Raw genomic sequence first — 9,144 nt, forward strand, 5'->3', positions numbered from 1 at the left:
TGTTCTAGTCATATTTGAATTTTCAAATTTCAAATTTTTTTGGTGTGAAAATATATTGTAGAGGCTGGTTCTAGAGTTAACCGCCCCTACGAATAGAAATTATAGGGACGGCTGGTGTTACAACCGCCCCTACAAATTATTTTTATAAAGACAGCTAGTGTTACCAACCGTCCCTACAAATACAGTTGTAGGGACGGCTGGTGACACAAGCCGCCTCTACAAACCGATTTGTAGGAGCGGCTTGAGAACCGTCCCTACAAACCATTGATTTGTAGAGACGATGTGGTAGGGGCGACTAGCAAAACCACCTCTACAAACCATCGCCTAGCCGCTCCTACAAATACTTACGGTAGTAGTGGGTGTTCGATACGCTTTCTAATAAAGCTAGGCTAATGTCTTTGGTCTAAAAATTTTTACCTCTAGGACCGTATGGTACGGATACGTAGCTTGTTTTTATTTATATATACACTCCATGTTATATACGTGCGTACATGAGTCGGTATCCGCGCGCCCTCTTACGTACGTACACAGAGCTAGCTATAGGATCGTCAGCCGTCGTACCTATAGCTCGACCAGCTCCTAGCTAGCTAGATAGCTACTGTAGCCTTTGTATAGACTTTAGTATTAGCTACTCTAGCTAGCTAGCAGCTTGTTGGTCCCGAAGGAGTCAAGTGGTGAGAGTACACGTACGTTGTACGTACGGGGTATACGTACGTACTCTCGTGCCTAGTGGATCTGATCTGGTCTAACCACGTCTCCACCGGGAGAAGCAAGTGTATACACGTACGACGAGTCGACGACGTACGCTGGCTAGCTGCTTCTCGTACGTGTCGATCCATTAAGGCCGGGCTCGTACGTGTGAACCTTGAAGTGCAGGACGGCATGCATGCAGATGCAGGCAGTAACGTAGCGAGCGCCGCTCTGATTTGGTGACGAGACATGAGCAGTTGACCATGCAATATGTATGCAAACGGCCGGACCAGGGCATATCAGGCAGGCCGACATGGAATCTCCCACGGAATCGTGCTTGCATCATCATTATTATAAAGGAGCTACCGTAGTTTCTTCGTCCTTTTTTCGATCTCTCTGTGACAGTACTCTACTCTCTAAAATTATTTTCTCAGAAATGCTCCTACTACTAACTAGCAAGGTTGTCCGCGCACAAATAGCATGGATACCTACCCTTCTTGGTTATAACATTAGGATTTTAACTTTATTACATGAAAACAATTTTTGTAAATAGTTTTGTGGCTTTGTGATAGATTGCACTGGTCTGACTCTCCATGCATTTTCATTAGCATGAATAATTCCATATAGGTATATCCATTAGCTTAAAGACCTTATCCTATATTTCTCCTTTCCTTTTTTTTTTGCCCCTCATATTCCATAGCTGTACAGTTTCTACACCGATGGCCAATCAGAGTAGCTTAGCTACGGTTCCTTTTGTGAGCTCCATTATTCAATAAAACATTGCCCAAGTCTCCACAAAATGTTAGATCAGATCCTTGACCTCTGGTAAGTTTTTTAGATCATCCTATACGTTCATTCTCTCTTGTGGATTTGTAGTTGACTTTTCACCCTAAAACATTGTTGTTGGCCAACCTGGTCATCGCGTCAACATTCATCTACTTTTTAAGACTTTCTAAACAAATTATGGAACCGTTATTAACTCTAGTGAGCTCCTAATCTCAGGCTTGCTATCAATGTCACTTTTTTTTCTTTTTTCTTTTTTTTTTTGGTGGTGGGGGGGGGGGGGGGGGGGGGGGGGAGCTATCAATGTCACTCTATCACTCTTGTTTCCACTTGTATAGCTTCTCATGAAGAAAAAGGTCAAACGATGTCCATTGCTATTGCTTGCGAGCTTCTTATGCATAGTATATGGCATCGATGGGCCTACTGTTACACGTTAAATATCAAAAGCTAATATTATTTTGTGATCGCATTATAATATCATCTGTTAGAACCTATTTCTCTCCTAGGCCGCCACCATGAAGTCATTAGATATGAACCAAATTTTTTGTAATTGATATATTTTGTATGTTTTTTTCCCTCTGTCGATGTCGATGTGATGCCCAAACTTTTTTGGCTAGGAATAGAGAAGGAAGCCACTTTTTGACCTTAGGCTATGGAAAAAGGACAGATGAGATGGCAAGATGTACAATATGGCAGGGAAGGAGCAGCTTGTGGGTTGAAAGTGCTGCAATATTTATTTTTTCTTATATTCTTTTATAACTTTAGACCACTAGTCCGTGACAGTCTCAGTTGGATTAATGGAATAGGTTTAGCCATTGAGAACGAAACACTAACTTCTTTGAACTTTTGCTTACACTAAGCTTTTATTTACTTGCTTTTCAACAATCAAAAATAAAGAAACTGCTACAATTTTCTAATTTGCAATTTTTAAATTTATACTTTTAATGATTCCAATTTATATGGACTATTCATTTATACATTTTCTCCTCCCAATTTTTTTGGAGATAAACTATTAATTTGTCATATTTTATCTAAATTTTATCACCTTAGCTTTAGCAATTATGCTTTACATGGACAAACAATTAATTTATCATATTTTATCCAAATCCTATGAAAATCAAATTACTTTTTTTATTCAATTCATTATTGCAAATTTCTATTTTGTTAATTCTATAAAGCAAGGATTGTATGGTCTACAGTCTATGCCATTACACGATCATAAAATAAAAAAAATTAGGGTCTTCTATGCTTTTGATTCATGTGGTTCTTTTATTAATGTGGTAACTATTAATATTTAGATATGGACTCTTTGGTTTAATCTAAGCCATTATTAGATTATCATAAATGGTATATATTCTTTACTTTTTTGGTTAAGTGGAGACCTGCCTGCCAAGACAAAAGAAACACTATTTTTCTTTAGTAGTAGCATATAGCACAAACTTCTCCTTTTTATTTTTCCATGATCCATAATTTTTTTCACCTTTTTAATGTACGGCCATGTAATCTACTATTTATTAATTGTATAAGGCATGAATTCTTAGGTTTAATCTAAGCCATTATATCATCATAAAATTCAAGGATGTAGATTCTTTTTTATTTCTTCGATTAATGTGGCACTTATAAATTTTATTAGCCATGGACTTTTTTATTTAATCTAAGCCATTATATCATCATAAATAGTATATTTTCTTTTATTTTTTATTAAATGAGGCCCACCTGTCTAGATAGACGAAATAATAAGTACTTGGAACCAAAGGCTACCACGCTGGGATAAAGAAAATCAATGTGTTTACAGTATTGGTGTTACAATATAAACACAACAAAGGTAGTTTCAACTAGACATATGTCAAACACACATGAAGGTGCAATCCAAAGTGGACAACTATGAATTGGAATGGAAAAGAATATAGAACAATTGGTAAACCATGTAGTTGACTAGCATATAATAGGAAAATATCAACTTGCATATTGTGTTAGAATATGAGAAAATAAGAGAAAGAACAAAGTAGATGAGAAAATATCAATTTTGGATTAGTCTTTCTATTATATGCTTTCTCCTATGACATCTATATTATTTAGGATTAGTCTTTCTATTATCTTTCTCATCTACTTTGTTCTTTTAATTACCGTGATTCTTTTTTTTAAATTAGATTGATCAGGTGGAGGTTAAAGACTTAGGAATAGTAAAGTTTTGTTCCTTTTTCTTTGTAATATTCAACTTTTTTATTTTTAGTTTTCTAACCATGAAATAAATGTTTATTTGGTTATTATCTATATCATTGCCATGTATGAGCTCAATCATGATTGATTGTTGTCAGCTTGAATGGCCCTCCAATGTTCAAACTCTGGCTCTGCCTTTGTCATCTATGCCTACATACACCCTCGCTCATCTTTGGTGACAAATTAAGAGCCTGTTTGGCAAGGCTCCTCCCTGGCTCCGGCTCAGGAGCCCTGCAAAATGTTTTCCTAGAGGGGCCATTTTTCAGTAAAAAGCATAAGAGTCAGAGCTATTTTACAGGGCTCCTTCAAAACGGCTCTGGCTCCTCTAGAAGAGCCCCTCAAGAGGAGCCGTGCCAAACACCCCCCTAAATAGTGGGGACAGTAATGAACATATATGTTTTACATATTAAATACATTATTCTAAACGTTGGAAGCTAGTGAACCTTCAATTTATTAACCTAGACACGCATACTTCGCATGCTTGTTTGAGTGGACACTAAGATTGTACTAAGCATACTTGCATAACGTCCTATGACTTAGTACAAATGCTATGGCACTACAAGACTTGAATATAATAAATGAATGCATTTGACCAAGAGTGTTTATGTTCCAATTGATTTTGGACAAAAAAAACAATGAACACAAAAAACCATACCCCTACATCTATTTGGGGGTAGTATTACAAGGCTCAAATATCATGAACAAATGCATTTGATGAAAACTAGTCATGCTCTACCCAATCAAGGTAAAAAATCCAACAAAGAAGTCTTCCTCCTTGATCTAATGCAGAGAATGGAAAATCCCAATCTTCTTTATGTTCTTTCTTTAGTTTTTAGCTAATTATATTTTAAAAACATTGTAAGAAAAAATTAATGAAGTGTTATTCATGCAAGTTTTTTTTAGACAAGAAATTAGAATTTTCTTTTGCGAACCTTAATTAGAAAATTGTTTTAAAACATTAAAAATAGGTTTTGTGGACGTTATAAAAATATTTTCTCGAAAAAACTTTTTTTAGTTTTTAAAACTATTTTCCATGTCAAACGTTTTTCATCTAAAAATAATGTGTACCTTTATATCTAACAATTTTCTTTATAAAATGAGGAGCATGGAGCACATGTACTTTGCTGAAGTAGAGAATTTTTGGTGGTGAGGGATGTTCCATGTGGACAACCTTCACGCCAAAATCAAAGAGGAGTCCAATGATAACTCATACGCGAGCAAGGTTACTACCTTAAGTTCAACAAATTAAATCATATATTCCACACTATAGACAAATAAATGATAGGAAATTTATGGTGTTGTACATTTCCCTAGCTTTGTGCCTAAAATACAGTTGCATTGACAAAGTTCTTGGACATTGATGTTCCACCTATTGAGCCTATGCATATTCCCACTTGGTCTTTGTAGAACTTTAGCACTGGATGGAACAAGGTGCAAACTTTCTTGGATCCCTCACATGGGAATATATATAAATTTTCCTATTGATATGTATACATTATCCAAGTCAAGTTAAGTTTTCAAAAACCCGATGAAATTTGTAGGCGGCCAGCATCCAATGTTATTGGCCTTGTGCGTTTTCAGCTTGGGTTTCAGGTCAAATACATATTTGGAGTCCAAGCCTAGCCCGATGGTCACAACGGGATAGAAATTAGAGCTCGAGCCTACCTAGTAGTGCACTAGTCTAATCGGGGACTCAGTTTCTTCTATTGAGTTTGTTCAATGGGACAAGCATGATTAAGTCTGTTTAGTCTGCTGATAGCAAATAAGGCAAGAGGTTACCATTTTTTCACTACTACAGGAATCAATTTGCGCAGCGTGGCCAAAATAGGCTCCGTGGCGGGCACCTCTTTTGCCCGCCACGGTTAACCGGTGGCCGGCCAGCGAGGCCGGCCACCGAGGCGCCCGCTGCGGGAAAAGGGTTTACCGTGGCGGGCCACCTTACTTGCCCGCCACAGGAAATCGTTATTTACCGCGGTGGGCGGTATGAATCGCCCGCCGCGGTTAATACTATTTATTGTGGCGGGCTCTTTAAACTGCCCGCCGCGGTAAAGAGTTGATTTACCGAGGCGGGCGCTTTATCTTGCCCGCCGCGGTAAAGCCTGTACAAATACACAGCACCACCCCTTCATCTTCTCCACGGGTCTTCCTCTCTCAAACTCATGGGGGAGGCTTTGCCCTAAAATTTGAGGAAACTGTTGATTTGAGTTGAAGGGCATGGATTTGAGGGAGGAGGACATCATAAGAGGTTCATAAAGGCTCTCCCTCTCTCCTTCCATCCTCTCTCTCTATTTCCATCACCTAGAGTTCTCTCTAGATCTAGATCAATTTTAATGGAAAAAATGATGTCATGTATTTCTTTAACTTTAGATTCATCATAGATGCATGCTTCATCTTTCACATCGTCATTTCCTCTCTTTTCATGATTTTGGACATAAAAATCATCAATTTCTCCTAATTCTTCTTTATTTAATGTTGATTGTGACGGATAATGTTCATAGGTATGATGGATAGGTCGGAATAGATGTACCAGGATCGATAGAGTGAATGATCCGCGGTACCTCTTTGAATTAAGAAAGTTTATTGCTGCTGGTAAAGCTCACCGTGAGAGACTAAAGCGGATGACAACCATATGTCCATGTTCTCGTTGCAAGAACCTGAAAGCCCACCGAGACAGCGAGGTGCAAACTCATTTGATCATGTATGGTTTCGTCGAGGGCTACACAGTCTGGACATTTCACGGCGAAAGAGTTAGTGTGAGTGGCAGTGCATCTGGAGTGAGCTCTTCGACGCCGATGATGACAGCACCACCGGTGAATAAAGATCCTTTAGGAGCACCTAGCTCCTCATCATCTTCAGCAGCAACTACGCTAGCCGACAGTGACAACAGTTGTCATAATTACATCACGGTGGATGATCTAATGCAAGACATGTCCGACGAAGCCGGCGGTGGTGGGGATGGTCAGGATACTATGAGCCAACCCGAGGATGTGCAGCTTATTGAAGATCTAGTCAAACACTTCGATGAAGATGATGTTGTGTTGGGTTGCCTAAAGTGGTTGGAGAATTTTAGAGAGTTGAAGCAGGCGGCAGTTGATCCTCTCTATAAGGATGGCGGCGATTGTCCGAAGGAGTGCACGGCACTCCGTTTTAACCTCCATATGTTGATGTTGAAGGCTCGTCATGGTTGGTTTGACACTAGCTTCAATGAGTTGTTAAGCTACCTTGCCACCACGTACCCAACGGCTAACAAGGTGCCCACCAATACTTATCGGGCCAAGAAGCTAATCCGGCCAGTGGCGATGAAGCTTAGAAAGTTTGATGCATGCCCTAACCACTGCATCCTATATCGGGGCAATGAGTATGAGAATTTGATGAGTTGTCCGCACTGCGGCTTTAGTCGGTACAAGAAAAATGCTGGTTGTCGCGTGGATACAGAAGACGAGGGCAGCTTGCGGGGTGGTCGGAAGAAGAACAAGAAGGGGGCAAAGAAGAGCAGTGCGGCCAAACAGATCTCAGCTCAGCAGGACAATGAAGAAGAGGGTTACACGCACAGGAAAAGTCCAGCACTGTCGGTGTGGTACCTGCCCGTGACCGATCGCTTGCGTGCAATATTCGGGAACCCGAACGATGCCAAGCTCATGTCCTGGCATTCATCAGCTGACCGCCTGAAAGACAATGGCAAGCTACGGCACCCATCCGATAGCAAGCAGTGGAAGGATTTCGATGAGGCCTACCCGGAGTTTGGCAAGGAGCCCAGGCATGTTAGGTTCGCGCTGAGTACCGATGGGATGAACCCGTTCGGTGAGCTTAGCAGCTCGCACAACACTTGGCCCATCGTGCTCACCATGTACAACCTACCTCCCCATCTATGTCAGAAGCGTAGGTACCTTATGCTGACCAAGCTTATCTCCGGACCGAAGCATCCCGGCAACGATATAGATGTGTTCCTTGAGCCGTTCATGGAGGAAATGAAGATACTATTTGATGTTGGGGTCCAGATGGTGGATGCATCCCGCAAGGAGAAGTTCACACTAAAAGCAATCATCTTTGTCACCATCACCGATTACCCCGATCTCTTCTCACTGTCGGGGCAGATCAAAGGGAAGATCGGCTGTGTAATTTGCATCGACGGGACCTGCTACACTTACCTTAAGGGATCCAATAAGATGGTGTACATGAGGCATAGATGGTTCCTCACCAAAAATCATAGGTATAGAAGAAGTATTATGAACAAATACTTTGACAATCAGGACGAGCCGCAGCGTGATCAACCGATGCAGACTAGTTGGGGGACAAAGGTGTATGAGATGGTCAAGGACATGGATCAGGTGGAGTTTGGAAAGAAGAAGAAGCTGCCTAAAGAGGGGACCAAGCAGACAAGGAAGTGAAAGTGGGACCAGACGAGGAAGTCCTCGCCGCCATTCTTTTCAAGAAGAAGTCAATTTTCTTCAAGTACCTATCGTATTGGAAAACACTGAATACACCCCATGCCATCGACTGCATGCACCTAGAGAAAAATGTCTTCGAAAGCACGATCGGTGTCCTGCTAGACATCAAGGGCAAGGCAAAGGATGGTATCAAGTCATGGACGGATCTTGTCAATCTGGGCATCAGGCCGGACCTTCACCCAGGACCACCTCAGAACGGTAAAGTCAATATCCTGGGTGCGGCCTGCAACCTAACACAAGACGAGAGGACGACTTTTCTTAAGTTGCTTAGGGGTATCAAGGTGCCGACTGGTTTCTCTTCCAACATCACGAGCCTGGTCTCCATGAAAGACCTCATAATGACCGGCTACAACTCACACGACTGCCACGTCATGCTGATGGTGTTCCTACCAATTGTGATTAGGGCTATCCATCCAGAGTATGTGAAGATGGTCATCACACGGATGTCATACTTCTTTAACCGCATCACCCAGAAGGTCATTGATAAAGCTGAGCTGCCTGCCTTGAAGGAGTTCATTGCGGAGACCCTTTGCCAGCTCGAGATGTGCTTTCCACCATCTTACTTTGATATTATGCCACACCTAATGATGCATATGGTCGATCAGATCCATCAACTGGGCCCCATGTACCTACACCAGATGTGGACGTACGAGCTCATGTCCACCCTCAACAGATACGTCCATAACCACGCTTACCCGGAGGGCTCTATGATCGAGGCATACACAACGGAGGAGGCCGTGAACTGGTGTATAAGGTACATAAGAGATGGGAGGGTGATTGGGCTGCCTGTCCATCACCACGAAGGCAAACCCTCAAGGATGGGGTGCATAGGCTGAAAAGTACGCACCAATGTGGCAAACCGAACGGTGCAAGAAGCTCATTACAGCATCCTTCATCAGTTAGTGAGCATGGAGAAATACATTGAAAAGCACCTGGAAGAGATCCGCGCCGCTAATGATGGGCAGCGCATGGAGGCATGGGTCTAGAACCATCACAAGAGCAA

This window comes from Miscanthus floridulus, chromosome 13, assembly GCF_019320115.1.
Source record: "Miscanthus floridulus cultivar M001 chromosome 13, ASM1932011v1, whole genome shotgun sequence".
Classification (NCBI taxonomy): Eukaryota; Viridiplantae; Streptophyta; class Magnoliopsida; order Poales; family Poaceae; genus Miscanthus; species Miscanthus floridulus.